This window comes from Sphaerodactylus townsendi, linkage group LG08, assembly GCF_021028975.2.
Source record: "Sphaerodactylus townsendi isolate TG3544 linkage group LG08, MPM_Stown_v2.3, whole genome shotgun sequence".
Taxonomy (NCBI): Eukaryota; Metazoa; Chordata; class Lepidosauria; order Squamata; family Sphaerodactylidae; genus Sphaerodactylus; species Sphaerodactylus townsendi.
This window is the reverse complement of record NC_059432.1, coordinates 76,846,906-76,857,784: the sequence shown is the minus strand read 5'-3', so window position 1 is coordinate 76,857,784 and position 10,879 is coordinate 76,846,906. Positions and strand designations below refer to the sequence as shown.

General features: G+C 41.1%; 1 protein-coding gene across 1 annotated transcript in view; it reads left to right on the top strand.

Moving 5' to 3' along the window:
• Positions 1 to 220: 220 nt before the first annotated feature.
• The window catches only part of SPSB4 (splA/ryanodine receptor domain and SOCS box containing 4), a 223,504-nt gene continuing 212,845 nt past the window's right edge, over positions 221 to 10,879 (top strand). Inside the window, exon 1 of the mRNA XM_048506592.1 lies at positions 221 to 495. The gene's annotated coding sequence lies outside the window, so the exon portion shown is untranslated. The remainder of the gene's footprint in view (positions 496 to 10,879) is intronic.

Here is a 10,879-nt window from a genome sequence, read left to right as displayed (position 1 = left end):
GAAGATGGGATATGAATAAACAAACCCCTGTTTTCTTTCACTTACATCTGGTACTGAATGTCACCCCGCTCTTCACGTCCTGCTTTTGTGTCGTGAGCCCACCGCATGTCATCCCGACCACGGCGTCGGCTTGCGTGCCTACAGCAGATACCCTTTCCTCTCCACCCCCTTCTTCCATTCCAAACCGAGCGCCGCCGGTGCTAGGACCCTGTGGGAGCGCCAGGCGCCGAGCGGCACCCCTGGATTTGACTGTGGCCGGCTGGTGGTGATCCGGGCAGGGCGGCATCCCTTTCACCCCCGGTGCTGCTTGCCTGTGTCCTCCTGGTCGCCTTGGGGACGGACCGTCCGGGCGCGGAGGGATGTCTGAGGAAGGCAGTGGCGACCAGCAAGTGCTGGACGGAGCCCGAGCTCTTGGGAAGGGCAGGCGGTGAAGTTCCGCGCCGACGGGCTGCAAGGGAGGGAGCTGCTCCCGACAGGGGTGAGGAAGGCGGCACGGTAAGGGCACCTCCCTTTCTAGTTTGTTTGCACCGGGAAGCTCTCGCTCGCATCTCTGACTGCTTTCTCCATCTCCTTTCCTGGCGGTGGGGCATGAGGCTTGGTTGGAAGGTGGCGCCTGGGTGTTGTAACTCCTCCCTGCTTTTCTCCCAGGGCGCAGCAGACCCCGCGGGATCAAATAGTGTGTGTGGTGGGGGAGAGGGGAGATGAGCTCAATCTGGTGGAGGAGGGAGATAAATGGAGGGGGGGTCTAGCCTTTTCCTGCTGCCCTTGAAAGTTTGGATTCTCTGTCTTGGCTCTGCTAGGAGGATTAGAGTTGGCTGTCATGTTGTCAGCCTGCTCCATTTTCTTTGCTTATTGAGTCTTTTTGACATCGTTTATTGTGGTAAAGATGCGACTGGTCAGTAATGTGTGTGTGTATACACACAGAGAAACACATATGTTCATACGCACACACACTAACCCAGACAGGTGTTTTTGCTTTGAACTAGGGACGCCTTTTTTGGGGAACAGTGATCTTGTGCCTGCAGGGAGAATCGAACCATTAAGACTTTGTGAATAAAATGCACGTTGTCCCCATGGGATTTCCCTCTACAAATAATTGATCTGTGAATGTGGGTTGCAATATGATGCCGTCGCTCTCAAAGGCATGGCAGCTTTTTGGATTTGTGCTTTTACTGTGAACCAAGGCCACAAATGTGAGGATGGTGAGGCAAAAGAAGGGATTTGGCCATTCTGTTGCATTTGCAACAGGCTTCGACTTGGGCAAAGCAGCAATGTGGCACACTGTTCTGAACTTTCTCCCCCGCGATGCCTTACCCGCTTCATTTACTTACAGAGCGTAGCTCGAGCTCATCTCGTGTGGAGCTTTAACAGGGAAACTTTTCCTGCCGTTCTCCTTGAGTGGCACAGTAACTTGCTGACGTTTCAAGCTGTTGTTTGGGGGAGAGATGATTAGGCCTTTCTTCCAAGCAGTGACTTGAATGAATGAATAAAATGAATGATCCCTTCCTCCGTTTTCCTGTTAGAAATGTGCAATTTGGCTTATAGACTTTGATGGACCTGCAGTGTAACTGAAATTTGCCAAAACAAGTGAACCATAAAAATGCAATATTAATACACTTGGGTTTCAGCATTATGTGTTTATATTTGTTGATGAATATTAATAAAATAAAACTTCGGCAGACCCTGCAGTAACCATACATATATTTTGGGCATTTTATCCCAGGATTCAGATGTAAGCTAAAGAACCTGTTTTTAATAATTATCTGTTCTGACAAAATCATTTTGGGTGTACTGATGCTGGCAGATAGACACAATGCATGGCATTCTACAAGCACTGCAGAATTATTTCAGGTGCTATACGGACAAAAATATAGGCAACTAGTTTCCAGGACTACCTTGTCTTCTTTGGCAAAGTCAATGAAATGAGACCCTTCATCATAAATATATTTATTGGGGTTTTTAAAAATCCTTTTTTATTTCAGTCTTTCTTCAAAGAGCATGCTTTAGGATGGGTGTAAAATTGGTTTAATTCCCACCCTAGATTGAATTTAGGTTTACTTGTTCATAAACAACAGGTTTTGTTGCTGAATGGTTATGTGGAAAAGAAATATATAGAAGCCAGTATCCATGTTGTGTTTAGGCTCAAATTCAGGTAGAAGCTCAATTGGTAGTCATTAAGAAAAACTGTTTGCCTTCATTGTATTTATTTATTTATTTATTTATTTATTTGTATTTATACTCTGCCTCATACTGGCATTTCTAGGCAGCATCCATTACTCCAGTAATTGTTCCTTAGGGTCCAAAACCTCTTTCATTCTAGCTGATGAACTCAGCCCAGCCCATTTCTTCTCTGCTTCCCTCCCTCGTCTGTTTCTGCCCTTCATGTGCCCTTCCTTCCCAACCAACTCGCTGCTTACAGTTTCTCCAGAGGCATAATCCAGGGAGGGAATAATATTCTTCCATTACTAAGGTAGTGTTCAATTTGGAACAAGCTGTATTTGCAGGCTAGTTTTGCCACCACAGCCATACTTATGAATTACTTTGTGAATTAATGTGAGGAATTAATTAAAAGTTAATTGCAACCGCTTTTTCTTCTTGTTTTTAAAATAATTTAAAATTTTCATTTCCTAATAATTATTACAAACCAGTTAAAGAAAAAAAATTGGTGCAGCTTTTTAGATCTGAGAAACCATGAAAGAGTGCACCTTGTAGTCACATCTTTACAAGACTTATATCCTTTTGAGAAAGGAAAGTTTGAATTATTTGTGTTCTGACAATTTCTTCAGTCAGTCATTAAGATCAAATAGCCAGGTCTGGCCTGGTAACCAGTGGGAGACCAGGGTGTGGGAACATGAAGTGGCAGTCATCAGTGACAGCATGATGATATCTCCGAGAAAACCCAGATGTGATATCATGCTGTCACTGATGGTAGGGTTTTTTCATTTTTGTCTTTCTCATGGAAGAAGAAGAGTTTTGGATTTATACCCCACCTTTCTCTCCTGCAAGGAGACTCAACGTAGCTTACAAGCTCCTTTCCCTTCCTCTCCTCACAATAGACATCTTGTGAGAGTTTTGAAGAAGTGTGACCAGCCCAAAGTTACCCAGCAGGAATGTAGGAGTGCGGAAACACATCTGGTTCACTAGATAAGCCTCTGCCACTCAGGTGGAGGAGTGGGGAATCAAACCCGGTTCTCTAGATTATAATCCACCTGCTCTTAACCACTACACCACACTGGCTCCCTCTCTGGAAGCCACTGGTGTGCCAGTGGGCATGTGGTAATCCTACATTAAGGTTAAATGTTTGATTTCCTGGGGGCAACCAGATAAATTATTTTTTGTATCCCTGTACAGAAGCGTCAACATAAAAGTGATAACAGAATTAATTTAAAATAGCAATAAGGTCAGTGAGCGTTAATAGAAAAAAGTAGCTATGGTATCCTTATATTTAGACTGCTTGAAAATTGGAATGGAGAATTAACTGGTATAGTTATGCAGAATTCTTTGTAGTGCATCTATCTGACCATTTTCGGATAAAGAACCATTGGACCAATTTGTTGACGATACAGTCCTTTGTACACTTACCCCTGATTTCAAGGGAAAAAACACGCATAGGATCAAGCTGTTCCTCATGTTGAGTTTCTGATTCATTAAATAATGAATCAATCTGAAAGTTTTCCAAATCACGGCACACCATGCCTTAGTAACAGTCAGGGATTTCCCCTAACCCAAGCCACAGTATAAGTTACTGCATTACGCAGGGGGCCCTTTGAAAAATAATTCAGAAGTTTTAGCTGGGACAGAATAAAGAAACCAGGATGCTCTCTGTAGCTTGGCACAAGGATAATATTTTCTTGCTGATTTTACAATAGTGCCTGCTAATTTGTTTCTGGATCTAGTTCAGATGACTGCTGTTAACTCTTTTTTAAAAATTTACGTTTATTTATTTACAGAGAAGAGTATTGAGAAATCAATAACAACATAACCAAAACAAACAAACAAATCGAATCTTACTAAATATAATGACAAAGCCAAATAAACTCAGTCTGCTTAGCATCTTTCCTATTTCTCAACTCAATCTCTAAACATTTTTGAGCCCATTTTAAAATTCTCGGGCTGTTTCTTGTTTCCAGTATCTTGCAAGCACAATTCTAGCCATTGTGATAAGTTGGAACAGTGTACAGTATTAAAGCTCTCGGAATCTTAAGGATATAGTTGAAAAAAGGAGCCCAATTGACAAAGAAGAGTTTAATTCAAGACCAGCTGCAATTATATCTGAACAAGCTTTCCAGCAGTTTTTTGTAACAGAAACTTGCTTTCAGTGATTTACATATCAACATATATTGCGTTAATTTCTTTCAAACCCTGTCTTTCTCCCCAGTGGCTTATATTGCTCTCCCCTCCTCTATTTTGTTCTCACAAAAACCCCGTGAGTTGGGTTAGGTTGAGAGTGTGACTGGTCGAAGGTCACCAAGAGAGTTTCCATGGCATGAATGGGGAGTCAAATCTATAATGTAACATAATTTAATATAAAATTTAATTGATATAAAACTAGAATTCGAGGTCCATACTTTTATCAAAATATTTGTTTGTGACACAATCACTCTTAGTTGGTCTAGCCCTCTGTCTTATTTTTTAAAATTTATGATGCTGATTTCTCTGCATGTTGTGAAATACCTGGTTTCCTTCTGAAACAAATTATATTAAAGTTATGTCGCCTATGTTATACCCTGATGCTAATAAAGACCAAAAATAACTGAAACAAAAGACAAAGTGACATGCAAATAGGCACATAATTGCAATGTAGAAGAGTTTCTTAAACAATGCCAATGACAGTGTTGTATGTCATTTCATGACAGGTGAGCTACTCCGTGACTCCTTCTGCACATGCACTTTCAATCCACTTTACAGTGGATTGAGCATAATGCACTTTCAATCTACTTTCAATGCACTCTGCAGCTGGATTTTTCTGTGTAGAATAGCAAAATCCACTTTCAAGTACATTATTCTGCATGTGCGGAAGTGGCCCATATTTTGAACTGTATCCAAAGCTTTGCTAGTGCAGTGAGCTGTTTCCATTAAAAAAAACCCTTACTTCACAGTGCTCTGATCTGGATAGCCCAGGCTAGCTCGGGCCTTTGGAATCTAAGCAGGGTTAGTATTGGGATGAGAGGCCACCAAAAATATTCAGGATCATGACACAAAGGCAGCAGTAGGAACCCTACTGTGAATGCCTCTGTCCTGGAAAACGCCATGTTGTCGTTGGTATATGTGACCTAATGGCCATCCATCCATCCATCCATCCATCCATCCATCCATCCATCCATCCATCCATCCATCCATCCATCCATCCATCCATCCATCCATCCATCCATCCATCCATCCATCCATCCATCCATCCATCCATCCATCCATCCATCCATCCATCCATCCATCAATAAAAAAAATCACAGAACATGCAGTGGTTCAGAGATGATGGGATCACTACATATACATGATGGGGGAGTCATGTGTCAGATGAATACTTTGTCTTTCAGGCTAAACATAGCAAAGTTTTCATCACACAGCTTTTGGCTCACTACAAATGTTGTCTTTCTCAGTTTCCAGATAATGGTTTGCAGTGTATTGTTGAAGGATTTCACAGCTGGAATCAACTGGCTGTTGTGGGTATTCTGGGCCATTTAGCCGTGGTCTGGCAGGTTTTGCTCCTAACTTTTTCACTGCATCTATGAAATCTTCAGAGGCAAGTCACAGTAAGATGTGACTGAGACACAGAGGCCTTTTCCATACATGACATTTAAAACGTTTCTGGAACTTTAATAACTCATTTCATCTGTGGTGTTCCGCACTTCATTTCCCCCCATTCATCCCCAAAAGTTTCCTTTTCCTTTTAATCATTTGTATTTGAAAACCCCTTTATGATTATTCTTTTGGTTGAAACATTTCCAAGCCAGCTTTCATTGCAGTACAGTATTCTTCAAACATTTTAAATTTCCCACTAAAAAGCTACCCCGTGTGCCCTCACCAACTTTCCTCTCGGAGCCTGGCCCAGCATTTTTTCATGTCCCTTGCCTCAATTCCCACCCCCCTCTTGGTTTTCATTACTTTATGCATTTTACATTTTTGGCTGTTTTCCTTACTCCTCTCCCTCTCACATTTTCTCTTACGTGTGGGTAAATTTACTTAAGAGTAAATCCACAATTACACAAAGCAACAATCAGATTTTCTTACTGCAGCTTCTCTTATGGGTAGATTTACTTGTGAGTAAACCTGTGATTACATGAAGCAATGATTCAACCGATTGATAAGTCATTGAATGAATAGATCAGCAAAAAAAAGAGGAACCATTTGGAGAAGGTGAGTGTGGACAAATGTGGGAGGGGGAATCAAAAACATTCTGGAGACATTCTAAACCACAGGTGTCAAAATTGCGGCTCCAGATGTTATGGACTGCAGTTCCCATCATCCCCTGCCAGCATCATGCTGCCAGCATCCTGGCAGGGGATGATGGGAATTGTAGTCCATAACATCTGGAGGGCCGCGAGTTTGACACCTATGTTCTAAACCATTTGTGTAGAAATGGCCAGAGAAAGAATGGTTTGGAGGTCAGAATGTACTGGTATGCCTTTCTCTCCCTTCCTCCTGCCATCTTGTGTATAGATTTGATACTCACTTCCATAGTATTTCCCAAACATGCTAAGTATGATTAGCATAAATCAGTAATTTCTTTCAAACCATGTTTTGCAGACTTCTTTCAAAGCATGGCTTCTTGTTATGGTTTGGAAGCAGTTTCTGTTTCATGCTGAACAACAGTTTTAAATACAGTTTGCTTTTACATCGAAATAAACCCATTACGAACTATAGAATAGATGGACTGGAGAATTCATTTGCAAGACATTGTTCTATGAACAACATTTCAATTTTCTTGATACCCAAACTAGCTTTCTGTTTCCTCTTTGTTGGTGCTTGAGTTTTCTGAAGGTTGGACTCCTGATTTTGATAGCCTAGATCTTAAAGCTAAGCAATATCACTTCTGAATGATGTGTGACTTGAAAATTCTATGGATTAGACATGTTGACTGTGACATAATAATACTTTCTACCATCCATTTTTGTCCCTCTAATGTGCTATGGGGGTATCAGACTCATAACTTTCCTGCAGAGCCTTGTTCTGGATTCTCTGCCTGTAGAGAGAGTTAATGGCTTAATCTCCCTTTGTACCGTGGTATCCTTTTCAAGTGGCTATCTGAGGAGGCACACCTTGCCTGCAGGGATCCAATGAAACATGCTGAGATCACCATTTAGTCAAAATCACTGCCTCTAGGTCAGCTCCTTCAGTGTGAGCTAACTGTCTGTCTGTCACTGCCTTTGACTTAGACTGACTAGTGGATTCTGGCCTGATCTCAGCTACACTTCTTCGTAGCCTCAGACTGACCTCTACAGCATCCTGACTTCTGATCTCCCCTTAGCTTTGATTCTATTGTACCATACAGACCTGTTCTGTCTCTCTAACTCTGTCTACCTGTTCTCTGCCTTGTCTTGACTTCTCTCGTTTGTCCAAACAGCTGTGTGCACCAGCGCATGAGATTCGCCCTTGTTTCAAATTAAGATATCCAATTGTTCATGAGCTAGCTGAGCTTTTAAGTGTTTTAGGAGAGCTCTTGGTGAAGGTGTTGATCTTAGGAAGATGATGCCGGGGGACTGGAAGTACCAGAGAAAAAACAAGACGTGGAAATAAAAGAGGAAAAAGAAGAGTTGGATTTATATCCCCCCTTTCTCTCCTATAGGAGATTCAAAGGGGCTTACAAACTCCTTTCCCTTCCCCAATCATAACAAACACCCTGTGAGGTAGGTGGGGCTGAGAGAGCTCAGAAGACTAGCCCAAAGTCATCCAGCTGATGTGTGTTGGAGTGTACAGGCTAATCTGAATTCCCCAGATAAGCCTCCACAGTTCAGGCAGCAGAGCGGGGAATCAAACCCGGTTCCTCTAGATTAGAGTACACCTGCTCTTAACCACTACGCCACTGCAGATCTTATGATCACAGCACATTTAATTTCCTTTGCTATTTCCTTCTTTGCCTGTATTTATTCTCGTTCTGGATACATTGACGTTTCATTGTTGGAAACTGATTGCCAGTTTCATCCTTTCCCCATCATGATGGTCCCGGGCTGGCTAGTAAAGCTCAATTTGTTCTATTGTTTGAAGGTTATATCATCTAAAATCTGGACATCTGATGAGAAATTGATGCTTTATTTGTAGAATCTATTCAAGATACTTCAAAGCTTGTGTATACCAGTAAATTCTATGCCCTAAGAGATTATAAATGAAAACAATGGTGCTTTAGAAGGATCTTTTGGCATAAACAAGCTTGTTTATTCATTTATTTTAAGTACATAGAAAGTAAAAGTCAATGGAACTAAAGTTAATGAAGTCAATGCGACCAAGTCAGCTTAAAATTAAATCCTGGCTGACCAGTGTTGTGGATTTATCCTTATCATGATTGATCAACATGAAGTCAGATTGGAGTAGGTATTGATCTGGTCCATTTGATTTAAGCAAATGCATTTTTCTCTGTTTTCTTATCGTTATTTATGCATATTGGATCCAGTTCAGTTTCTGATGCACCTCTACAATGTTTATTTTTCTTCATTAATTGTTAAATAAAACCAGTCAATAGTTCACTTTCCTACAAAAACAATTTAAATAGAGTAACTCCCAGTAGGAATAAGTCCTGCATGAAGACAGTGATTGCCCTCTCTTGAGCAGAAGTTTGTAGCTGAGGATAATCAAATCCTTGATCAGTGGTGAGAATTCAACAAGTTAGGTTAAAAAAGAAACAGCCAGCCTAGCTGGTTTAATCTTTTCAGGAAAGTCCTCTTTGTACAGGCGATAAATATATAAAGAAACAATATTCTCTACTTGGTGTTGGTGTAGAACACTGGTATAGAACAGCTGGTATAGAACACTGAGGCTAGACTAGCTAGAGGGAACACCATATTACTGCATTTACATGACTGCTAATCCACTCCTGTGCCAATTAGAGGGAGCACTTGCATTAGCACCTGAAATGGTGGGAGTGAGGAATTAATGAAAGCTTTTAGAGTGAGAAATTAATGAAAGCAGTCTCCTGCCTTAGCAAAAGGTCAGGCAAAGTTGGGGTCTTTGTTGCCCACGTATACGAAGGTCAGCTTTTGCAGGAAATTCTGCAGGAGAGCAAGTAAAGTTTAACAGTTTTATTTTGGGGTAACAGGAGTACATAAGCACACAATAATCAAAGCAGCGGAACACATACACAGTCCTAGGATATAAGCAGTGTTGAGTGGATAGGTTTGGAATAAGTGAAGGGAATTGGAGAGTAAGGGTTATAGTCACCTGATCTTGGAGCAGAATGATTTGATGAACAGAGCTGAGCGGCTTGCGCATAGCTCTGGTAGAAAAACACAGTGTTGTGGAACACTATCAACAGACAGAGAGGTGTCCAGAGATACTGAACTATAGCTACTGGGAGAGGGGTTTCTTATAGGGAAAAAGGGACCCTCAGGGTTATGCAGAGTGGCTCTTAATCTTCCAGGACAAAGAGGAGTCCTGCCTTTCCAGGGAAAGGCAGGAAACATACATCAACCTTAATGATTTGTTAATCTAATGCAGGGGTCTGCAACCTGCGGCTCTCCAGATGTTCACGAACTACTATTTCCATCAGCCCCTGCCAGCATGGCCAATTGGCCATGCTGCAAGCAGGAATTCCTAGTGATTTTTGTACCAGAAGGATCTCTACATGGTAAAGGAGCCATTCTCCGTGCAGGCCTCTGGTTTACAGTTTATGAACTGAGGCTAGAAGCAGTGTCTTGGATCCTCTACTGTAAAAGGTCAAAAGTAATGACATTTTAACATTCAGCTAATTCTGAGTATCTGTAATGCAAGAAAAGTTAAATACTATGGGTTGTATCCTATAGATATTTCACTGATGGAAGGAAGATGTTACCCTCATCACTTTAATATGCTTGACCTATATGGCTTTTTACACAAGGCTTCCTGGACTCTGAGCAATGATCTTTCAGGGTTGTAGGAGACTGTTGAGGAAAGAGGAAGGTGAGAAAGTACACTTCTTCTTATGGAATACAACTTGTTGATATCATGCTGCTAAATTCATGTTGGAATTAGTCCTTTGGAAAACCGGCAGAATTCTTATGGCATTCCTTGTGTCCTTTTTTTGTTTTAGAAGTTCTTCAGGAGCCCAGTGAAATGAACAGAAGTTGTGAAAGTCTTTTACTTTGTTTTTGATGCAGCTCTAGTAGTCAGTCTCATTTACTGTATGAATGGAGGAAAAATTAAACCACTTGAAACTGGAGAATATCTGCTTTCAATTGTAATGCTAATACATTTGCTTTGATCTGTAGAACGTCATGAGTTACCCAACCTTAAAATGTCATTGGTCCATCTGTCTGTAGTTCTTACATTCTGGCATTGCAAATCCAAAATCTTGGATTTGGGTACTATTTAAAATCCCAGGAATAGGTTTCTGGCATAATTTTCATTGTTTGTTCCAGGTATTAAGGCAGAAGAGAAACCTGTGTTACACCTGTTCTCTAATAAGCCAGATGCCAAATATACTGCATAATTCAAATTAACCTTTCATGGTCATGCTTCATCTAGCCACAAAGGAGAATTTAAGAACAATAAACAGATTTCTACAATCACTCTTACAATATACTCTGCCAGTTTTGTTTGCCTTTTACCAGATGTGTCGAGCTGTGAATTCTGTTGTTTTTCTTCAACAAAGTAGTCTCTTTTCAATTACATAGGTTCTCCCTAATTAATTTTGGTCCTTTTGGATGTCAACAGTTCTCATTTTAAGATGCAGTCATCCAGGGAAATGTAGGAG